Genomic DNA, 10,141 nt, shown 5'->3' with positions numbered 1-10,141 from the left:
GTTCTTGTTTGAGTGAAAAATGGATTTAAGACGTACGATCCCTGTACGCTTACCATTGTGCTATGTCTCCCAAATATCACACCATATTGGATGATGACAATGCTCTCATACACACTGTTAAACAATTTCAAGACATTTATTTCAAGGTTTTATAAACAAACGCTGTCCATTTCTTCAACTTCCACTTTACATTTATTTCACTCTGACCAATCACTGGGAGGTTTATTGCCAGTGATGTGGGCTGGTAAAGGAGATAAATATTTGGTGAGAGCTTCTAGAAGGGTCTTTTGCCTCCTAGGCTTTGCTTGTAGAAGATACAATTAAAGAGAGGTTCCTTTGCCTCCAAGGCCTGCTGCCTGGGGAAGGCACATTTTCCTTCCCCAGGCACGAGGCCTTGGAGGTAAGTATTATCAATTAACTTATCCTATTTGCTCTTTTGGCAGTTAGCCATCTCTGTAAACTGCAAAACACCTCCCTCTATATTGTACAACAGAGGAGAGAGCAGGTTTTCTATAGTGCTGCCCTAGGGTGGCAGTTCTACTCCACCATAGATTCAGTGCAGTGAGTGAGCATTGTCACCCTAGGAAAAGAAGTGTGTTACTGATAGGATTATCATGTGAAAATAAAGAGAAAAGAAGGCCTGAAAAACAAATGCAGCCACCAGATCTAAGGGCTGGTAAGCTGTGGTATATTTTCTTCTTGGGTTTAGATACACTTTAACTGCAATAGAGACTTGCTACATTTATTGTCACTGTTAGTAAGAACAATATTAACAACAATATGCACCTACACTTTTGAAAAACATTTTCTTGAACTATACAGGCACAAAAAATGCAGAAACATTAAAGTATTGTAGATGACACCCAATCACTAAAATATCTTGGGCATTTAATTAAATTTGTCACTAAATTTTGGGGTTTAATAAGGAGTTGCGCTAATATTGCACAACATAAAAATTTTCAACTACCACCATTTTATTCTATAGGGTCTTGGCATTCAGAAAATATATAATGTTGGGGGGTTTTACGTCATTTTCAGGCCTAAAATGTGGAATATAACATGGGTGCAAAAATTGAAAAAAGGGCCTCAGTCATGAAGGGGTTAACATGTTATTTTACAAGGAAGATCCTTTTTTTTTTAAATATAAAGTTCTCATCATATCTGCTGATCCTATCACAAATGATCTTTGTTAAAGCAATTCCTGTTATAAGGTGACAACACACTGTCTCCCAGTTGCCTTTCTTTTTTGTAATCTTTTCACATGAACTTCCAAATGGAGACTATAGGCAGATGTACCAGCACTTAACAGGCAGGCATGTGTTGTCACCAGCAAACCCGCCCTGAGCAGTGACATGCAACTGCCACTAAGCTACCCCTAAACTGTCTAGTATGTAATTTCTGGCCACAGTAAATGGTGTGTTGCTATTTTAGGTACCTTAAGCTTGGTGTCAAGATATTTTGTTTGTTGGAAAGTGAAATTATGAGAGCATGAGAAAATGAATAAACCCAAAAATTGAATGCATCTGGAAGAGTAATTCTGAATAATCATTTGTTAGAACTTAACAGTTATTGTATCCTTAACTCAACCCTTAACCTGAGCATACTCCTTAATGTAACCTAATTACTAAATCAAGCACAGCAATGAAGATAATATGTAGTTAGATACCTGCTGCCACAATGAATGCTGGCTTCAAGCCTCATTTAGCAGTATGCACCGTGGCTCCCAGGCCCTGCTACACCTTTTCAAAGCTTAAGCAAACTGGTCGATGATACACTCTTGCGTGAATCAAGAGGAATATTTAACAAGTAAAACGCACATCATATACAGGTATCAAAGATAACTTCAACACAATTTGCACAATAAGTGCATATTCAAAAGGCTTACATGATTTCAGCTTCCCCATGGTTAAAGCATATCTAACCCAAAAAGCAAACATTTTAATTGATTGCAGCTTACCAGTCCTTAATGGAGGTGTCTGCATTTGTTTTCTTTTTTTTTCCAGGGCTGGGTTCCAGGTAATCAGGCTTTATGCATCTGGTAACCCTGTGAATAACACAATTCCTCCCCCAAGATGGCAATACTCTTCTACTATATCTTTGGAGGGAGCCATAGTTGACAACCAGGCTGGACTTCAAGCATGTCTACCTTTGCTCATCTTCATTACATGGGGGTGATGGGATTAGTAGGTTACACAAGAAAAATAATATTTTTTCTTCCAGTTTATTTCACAAGAAGTGACCACTTTGGAAGAGGATGTATTTTCTGTACATGCTAAAAATGTTCTTAGCATAAAAAAATAAAAAATAGTGCAGCCACCACACAATTTGTATTCATGTAAATTGTCATCATGAATCTGTTTGCTTGATGTGGAATGGAGAATATCATAATAAACATAATGGTATTATTAAACTAATATCAACTGATATGTTTTTTTCTGAGATCCAAAAATTAATTCCCTAAGTTCCACCCTGAAAACAGTGTGGCCAAATTGCCATTCTGAGTACTGAACAGTAAACCATAAATGTGTAGAGAGATGTCACTTCTCCAAACCTGTGTAAAAATTCAACACCTCCAAATCCACCACCAATTCCTAATGCTGACCAAAGAGAATCCAACCATGCTTCTCTGTGATAAAGCCCGTATTGGGTGGATCATTAGAAAGGAGTGGTCTTAGATGTGCAAAGTGCGGGTTTAATAAAGTTGGATGTGATCTGACGTCATTGGTGTGCGACTTCCACCCTTCCTAGTACACCATAAATAGTCACACAGCATTACAAACATTTAAAAAATTTCAATGTATAGCTTTGTTGAATTCTATATGCTTTAATTAAAAAAAAAAAAGAAAAATTGGGTTCACATATCTGGTTACTGTTATCTGGTTATCTGTTCTGTCTGAGCATTTTAAATGAATATATTGTCTTTTAATAATAAAAGGGTTTTAAAAACCACTATTGGCTTTTTCTGGTTTGTATTATTACGTAAAATAATGGTATTTGTTAGGATAAAGGGTCATCCTGCAATGTAGGAAAAATATCACCTCCATTTGTGTGTGTATATGTGTAAGAAATATAATTTAAAGATCATTTCTAGTCCCTGAAAAGGGGGCAATGAAGGGCAAAACCAATTCCTACATTCCTTCCTCCTAGCAATCTTCTGTATACTATACACTGAGATGTGTATGAACAGGGATCTTAGTTCTGATTTTAACTGCTAGCACTTAAAGTGATATTAAAGTCAAAAACATTTTACGCTATTGGAAATGCTGATTAAATTATTTACAATGGATGCTGCTCCTTCATGTTTAAAGGTTTTAGTTTCCTGCAGAATGAGCACTGGTCCTGACTTCCTGTTTTAGAGTGACTCCTTTCGCAAGCAGAGTGCCATGAAGTCACCTTTGTGTGTGCTAGTAAGCTGTGTGTGTCTCCACAAACACATAGACACAGCAAATCAAGCTACCACCCCCCTCTCCATGCTAGTAGATGAACAGTTGCTGGAGATTGATCTATCCCTTGTAATCTTATACTGGACAGGAAGTTCAATGAAGCTGAGCTGAGAGACTTGGAAGCAGCTGTTCAGGAACATGATGATTGTAAGTGTTTGGGCAAAAATGTAAAGCAATGCATTTTTGTTCAAAATGGCTGTGAAGATGTAGGTAGTCGTTTTTGAGATTTTGTTTTAGTATTTTGGACTGGGAGAAATACACAAAGACAGTGTAACTTTTTAGAGTGGAGGCTTCCCTCACCAGAGAAGAGCACTTGCAGGGCTTATGAATCCTCTGGCATTAACGAATATCAGCTTAATGGTCGTGCTGTAAACCAGCTTGGTGTTGCCAGAGTGGTTTAAAAGCAATATTGAGTACCTCATTTTCCTGATAGGAAAAAGCTGCTCGAGAGAATGTCCTATTTAGAGCAGATGTCCAAACAGCAGGGTATGGTGATGTAGCACATTCAGGCTGTTCGTGATTGGCTTAAACAGAAACTCATACAGGTAACCACAACAGATAAAAAACAGCTCAAGGAAAACTCAAACACAAAATGAGACAGCTGAGAAGTTGGAATAATAAAATGAATTGTCAGCTGTATCATCAGTAAAGTATAGGCAGAGTTGGAAAATAGTTTGTGGATAGGAACATCATCAGGTAGACTCTGCCATTATTTTAGAAACTTGAGGCCTGCTTCCAATGTTATTATTGTTAACGTTTTACCCTGCTTGGAAACCAGTAACTGGGTGAGATAGCCTCATCTATATAAAACATTGTGGTTTAGGAGAGTCTTAGTGAGAGTCAGGAGTTTTCACCTGCTATGAACTGTGGCTTGACATAGTTCTGCAAACGATGATTCTGGTGAATTTAACAAAAAAACTTTGTGTTTTTCCCATTCACCTTCATAGCTTTCTCTTTAGAAAAATGTAGAAAAAAGTTGTTATCCTTTTAAGGACATCTCCCGGAATGTTTTCAGATAAAAGAATGGTTTTGAGATATGATGTGCTCTGTCTATGATTGGTTCATAATCTTTGAAGATATCTGCAAAGTATGGGCTGGTTTTGTCAATCCCCCTGAATTTAATGTTATTTCACCTAGAACGGTCTTCTATGTTAGTAAGTTTTTGTTTAAACTCAATTCTGGATCATGGTCATTGTGAGAATCAATCAGAACATAGTTCCCCGCTGTGTGTAGAGTAAACGCAGACGATCCACCTATGGAATTCCACCTGTCTATGCCACGCCCCTGCCTAAGTCATCTGGAGAAAGTGGAGTCAATTGGAAGTCAATTGGAATGTCTGAGCAAAGGAGAACAAGTAGGAGGTGGTGCGGATCCCAGGCAGGGTGCAAAACAATTCAGCGGAGTGAAATGCAGGAGGGGCGAGTGAAATTCAAATAGGGTGGAGAGGCTTGCCAGGTGTTTTGGGGATATGTCTGTGGAAAAGTGTGGGTATTATCTCTACACAGAGGCCAGCTGCTACCTCCTGCTATGGGGAAAAGGGACAAGGGAGGCTGTGAAGTCATGTGACTCCCTAACAAAACGTCCATAAAAGGTACACTGCATTTATGTTAACAAAAGTGAATGCAATTATAGGTCACAAATAATATCTGCTGTATTAGGATGTGTTTTTTTTATTTGTGTGCTTACAAATACTTTAATGAGCCATAAAACAACAGCCTTCACATTTCATGGGCAAAATATGCTCCCCCTTCATTAGGGGTAAATACAAATATCAACATTTGTCAAATAAAATCTGGGATAAATGTCTACATACAGTATATACAGTTTAGCTTCTAAAACCAGCAGATTAACATGTTTTGTATACAACTACCAACTTACTTCCTAAACAGAATAAATGATAATTTATGATAATATTGTACTAATGTAATACTATAATATAAAATTATAATATTATACAAATAAACCAATAAATAATCAGTGGTGTATCTGTAAAAACAGGGCACTGAACACTGAACACTAAAATCTACTACAACCTACACTAACTAAAATGGCCATTGGTAATATCAAATATAAATATTAATCAACTACTGCACCTGAAATTTAATAAAAAAGTGAAATAAAAATCATCTTTTTTGTGCAGATAAAGTAGAGGACAAACACTGCTATAACATGTATCAGCTGAAAAATGAATCAGTCGTATCAAACATAAGCACTAGGGGAACTTTTGTGCCTGGAATGTATTACAAAAGTACTATAAACATAATCTTTATAACTCTATTGTGCAGATAGATTTGAGAGCACAAGGATCTTGGATTGGAGAGGATAGTTGTAACTGTGCTTCATATTTAGCATTCTTAAGTGTAATATTTTGTGAATAAATACCGCAGTAATATTTGCAAATGTTTAAATGGACAGAGGTATGCAGATGCCAGATGAATCTACATAAAATAAATTACATGAGTTGTCAGAAAAACCTATATAACTACAGAAGAAAGACTCAGAGGCAGATACGCTGCTCACTTTGCTTGGATTTCAATTGTGGACTCAACAGTAATGAGGATAACCTTATCTTTGATATGTAGGAGGGAAGATCTGAAAATAATTGCTTGCCAAGTAATTGATTGTGGTCCATTACTAATTACATCTTCTTTATCCTATGGCTCTTCTCTTATTAAACCAGGTCTTCAGCTTCTGTGTTTCATTTTCATTGGATCCTCAAGAAGAACAAGTGGAGTCATGTTTGTATTAGAGGTTGGTTAAACAGCTGGTTGATCAGTCGAATCCACTGGTCCTTATCCCTAATTGTAGATGATGGTCCATCAATTTTGCATCTGAATACAATTTTGATGAAGAACATAGGTTTCTGATCTTTGGTCTCAGATCTGTATTCATACAGTTTTTCTGTGAATGCCCTTGAAGGAATATTTGATTTTGGCCAGCCAGTATTTTGGTCATTTGGTCACCATGGCGCTCTACTTGGTCTGTATGATGAAATTATGTAGATGTAGTTTTATCCTGTTTAGAGTCCCGCCCCTCCCTATTGTGAGGTAGAGGTTTTTTTTAAAAATATATAGATCTTCTTTACTTCCATGGTCTTGTTTTGCATTGTCAATAGTCATATCCATCTATCTGTATTATTTTTTATAGTTTACTTTAAATATTTCTTCTCCAATGTTTGTAATTTACTGGAGATCTGTTCAACTAGGCTTCTAAATGCAGTGAACTGTAAAAGCAGGATCAGCTTCTTTTTAATGCCCACTATTTCTATATTTAATTTCATGGCCAGGATTCTTATTTTGTTTGCTGATAATAAATACATTGCTTCTAAAGATATCGAGTCCCAAAAATTAAATCGGTTCTTTGCATATTCAGCATCCTCTGGAAAAGCTTTTTGATAGCTCCTACCTCACTGGACAAGCTCCTATCCTAACCTCGTAATACTTCCCCTACCAGAAACTATTGGTCTCATATACAGTATATATATACAGCATACCTTTATTTGTAAAAAAAAACACAACACAGTTTTTGACAAGTCTTTCATTTTTTAAAAAGTCCATCAATGTAATCCACAGGTCAATATATATATATATGTAAAATATATTTGGGGGAGGGACTCTGTGGACACAATCTTCTGAAGCCAAGCGTCAGATATGTGTGAGATATGTGCCGAAGCCAGAAACCCACAAAAGTTAAAAGACATGCCCCTATCTTGTGGTCTGTAAGTGGAAGCAAACCTTTATTCTGAAGAGACCTTGTCAGTGGATTTTGCGGTTCTGGCATGCCAAGGCTGCTTGGATCAAGCCAAGGAAGGTGGTTTGGAGCAGCTAACAAGGTCGAGGCACTGTGTGAAAGAAAGGAGTGTTTTTCACACTCATGTAAGAATGGGCTTATGTAAGTAAGAGGTGTCTTAACTCCAATGTGGCATCAACAATATTTGATTGCCTGCACAATCTGGACTGCAAGGTCAATAAGGTGCTCTGGCGGATCACTGTCTGTGAGATTAGGGCCAAAACCAAAACTGGCCACAGCGGGGAACCTGTGTTACAACAGAAAAAAATGATCAAGAGAGTTTTCAGTTTTTTATTTTATTATGGGTTCTTAAGAGAAGGAGAATACTGGACCAGAATGACTGTTGTCCTGTTGAGGTGGGAGATGGAAAGCCCTACTATGTGAGAAGTAGCCCAGTTTTTTTTGTGACATCCCCAGAAAATGGATAAAAACATAGAAAAATGCCTGCAAACAACCACTGTGCTGCATTCATTTCTTGTAGAGGATGATATGAAAAAAAATATTATTGAATGCTTTGGCGCTGCTTCCAAAGAAATTGCCTTGCTAGATGAAAGGAAAAAAAATCATCCAGGTTAAAGCATATCTTCAGTTAAATTAACCTCCCCTAATTCATTCATGCATTACAAAAAAAAAACCCTTGAAAACCTTTTATTAACTGACCTGTGTCTACTGTGTTCTTACTGGTCTTGTTGCCTCCCCTCGTCGTGACATCATCACAACAATGGAGCCTTCTGGAACTTGTGAGGACATACTGCTGGATGGTAAGTGTCCACATAACCCAGGCAGCGAAGCGCACCCAAAGAATGGCCCTCTCACTAAACAGTTTACTGGAAAGTAGACTTGGGACATAGTGCCTCAAGTGATTATGGATTCAGGTAAGTTAAATGTGTTGTCCCCTCCCATATTTATACCAGACCATTTAGGTCTGGTAGGCATTGTAGGTGCCCCCCCCCCCCAAAAAAAAGCGTGGGGTACTACCTAAAATCTCAACATGGGGAGGGTGCTTTGCCAGGGGCCATCCCCCAGGTCCTGGCCCAGTGGTTGTGGGGGTTTGCGGGCAGGGGGGCTTATAGGATTCTGGGTGCCCCCACATGCCGCCCCCTTGTGAATAAGTATGGGTTAGTTGTGACGTCTACTCATTCACCAAAACAGTAAATAAACACACAACACTGTAGTACAAAGTCCTTTATTTGTAAAAAAAAACACAACACAGTTTTTGACAAGTCTTTCATTTTTAAAAAAGTCCATCAATGTAATCCACAGGTCAATCATGTTGTCCAGCAATGTAGATTCGATAATGTCATCAGACACTTCACGAATGTCATTCGAAATTTCATTTGATTTTGACATTTGATTTTCGAAATGAATTCTGAAATCGAAACCACATTAACTGTAAGAATTTTGTTTATTTGAGAAAAATTTACCATCCTGCTCCTTCCTTTTTTTTTTTACATCAAACATAAATTTGACCCTATTAACTATTAGAAAACTATTTTTTTTCTAACAAAATTCTACTGATGTATGGTCACCTTTAGTCTAGATCCAGAGAAGCTGGGGAGAGGCATACTACAACTAGAGGAAGCTGGATCCCATTTGATTTGCATATTGTCCAAGCCACGTGCAGGGGGCAGTATTCCCACACATAAGGAATTATTCCTATAAACTATAAAGATTTTTTGTTTTTTTAACCATGGGTCTTAGCATCTGAAGTTGCTGATATTAGAAAGCATGCCTATTATTTAAACCACGTTTTATTTTTTTTTACACTTGTTTATTAAACCATAGCTTACAGGCAGATTGAAGGGGTGTTTTTGTTGAAGGGTAGGTTTGTATGACAAATTAATAAAAATCAGCATTTTGAGGTTTAAAAGTCAGAAAAGTGCTAAAAGATATTTAGGGACATCAAGAATTCCACAGTAACTTTTCTGTTAAAAAAAGAAAATGTAGCATTATTATTATTATTATACAGCATTTATATAGCGCCAACAGTTTGCGCAGCACTTTACAATATAAGGAAGACATTACAATCACATTACAATTCAAGACAAGATGGTAAGGAGGGCCCTGCCTGTGACGGCTTACAATCTAAAAGGGAGGGTGAAGTGATACATGAGGAGGTAGCTGTGTGGGGATGAATTGTTTGAGAACGTGATGGCTCAGTGGTTAGGTTGAGGTGGGATAGGCTTCCCTGAAGAGATGAGTCTCTCAGAGCATTAAGGCTTTTGTGTAGCAAGTTGGAAAATGCAAAGATAAATGACTATGCTTATGGAACCACATGAGGGCAGCATATATCTATTTTGAACCGTATTATGCATTGCTTTCAAACAGCACAGCTGAAATTTTTTCATGAACATAGCAATTTTTTCCTGAAAGAAACATGCTGCCATTGCTTACTTTTCAGTCTGCAATTACCTGTTTCCTGCCTGTCATGCTTTCCCACTGGCTTCAATGCTTTGAGTAACAAAGCAAGAACACATAAACTGAACTGTTACTCAAAGGATTGAATCCAGTGGGTTAGCCTAAAAGCTAGTATGGGGCTGAGATTTGGAGTGACTTCCCCATTGAATAAACAGCTTGATCCTGGTAGTGCAGGTAGTGGTGCCTTATGGAGCTGCTGTAATCATCATTTTTAAGGGCTTATTTTCTAAGAGGAACAGGAAACACTGGATGGAAGAATGGGCAGTCTTGCAGTACTCCCATTTTGAAATCCATGTGGCAGCATTTCCTATGTTTGTGTTCAACATTCCAGACTCTTTGCAATCTGACTTGTTCCTACACTTTGCAGAGATGCTCCAGACTGAGTTGACACTACCTTCACTCCTCTGCTGGCCAAGTAGTCACCATCTGCCGGGACCAGGACCATGGGCCATTGGGGCTGTGTGTATTCCCTTGCTAGTGAATAAATACTG

This window comes from Nanorana parkeri, unplaced genomic scaffold, assembly GCF_000935625.1.
Source record: "Nanorana parkeri isolate BGI_ZX_2015 unplaced genomic scaffold, ASM93562v1 scaffold83, whole genome shotgun sequence".
Classification (NCBI taxonomy): Eukaryota; Metazoa; Chordata; class Amphibia; order Anura; family Dicroglossidae; genus Nanorana; species Nanorana parkeri.
Note: the sequence above shows the minus strand (reverse complement) of the source record.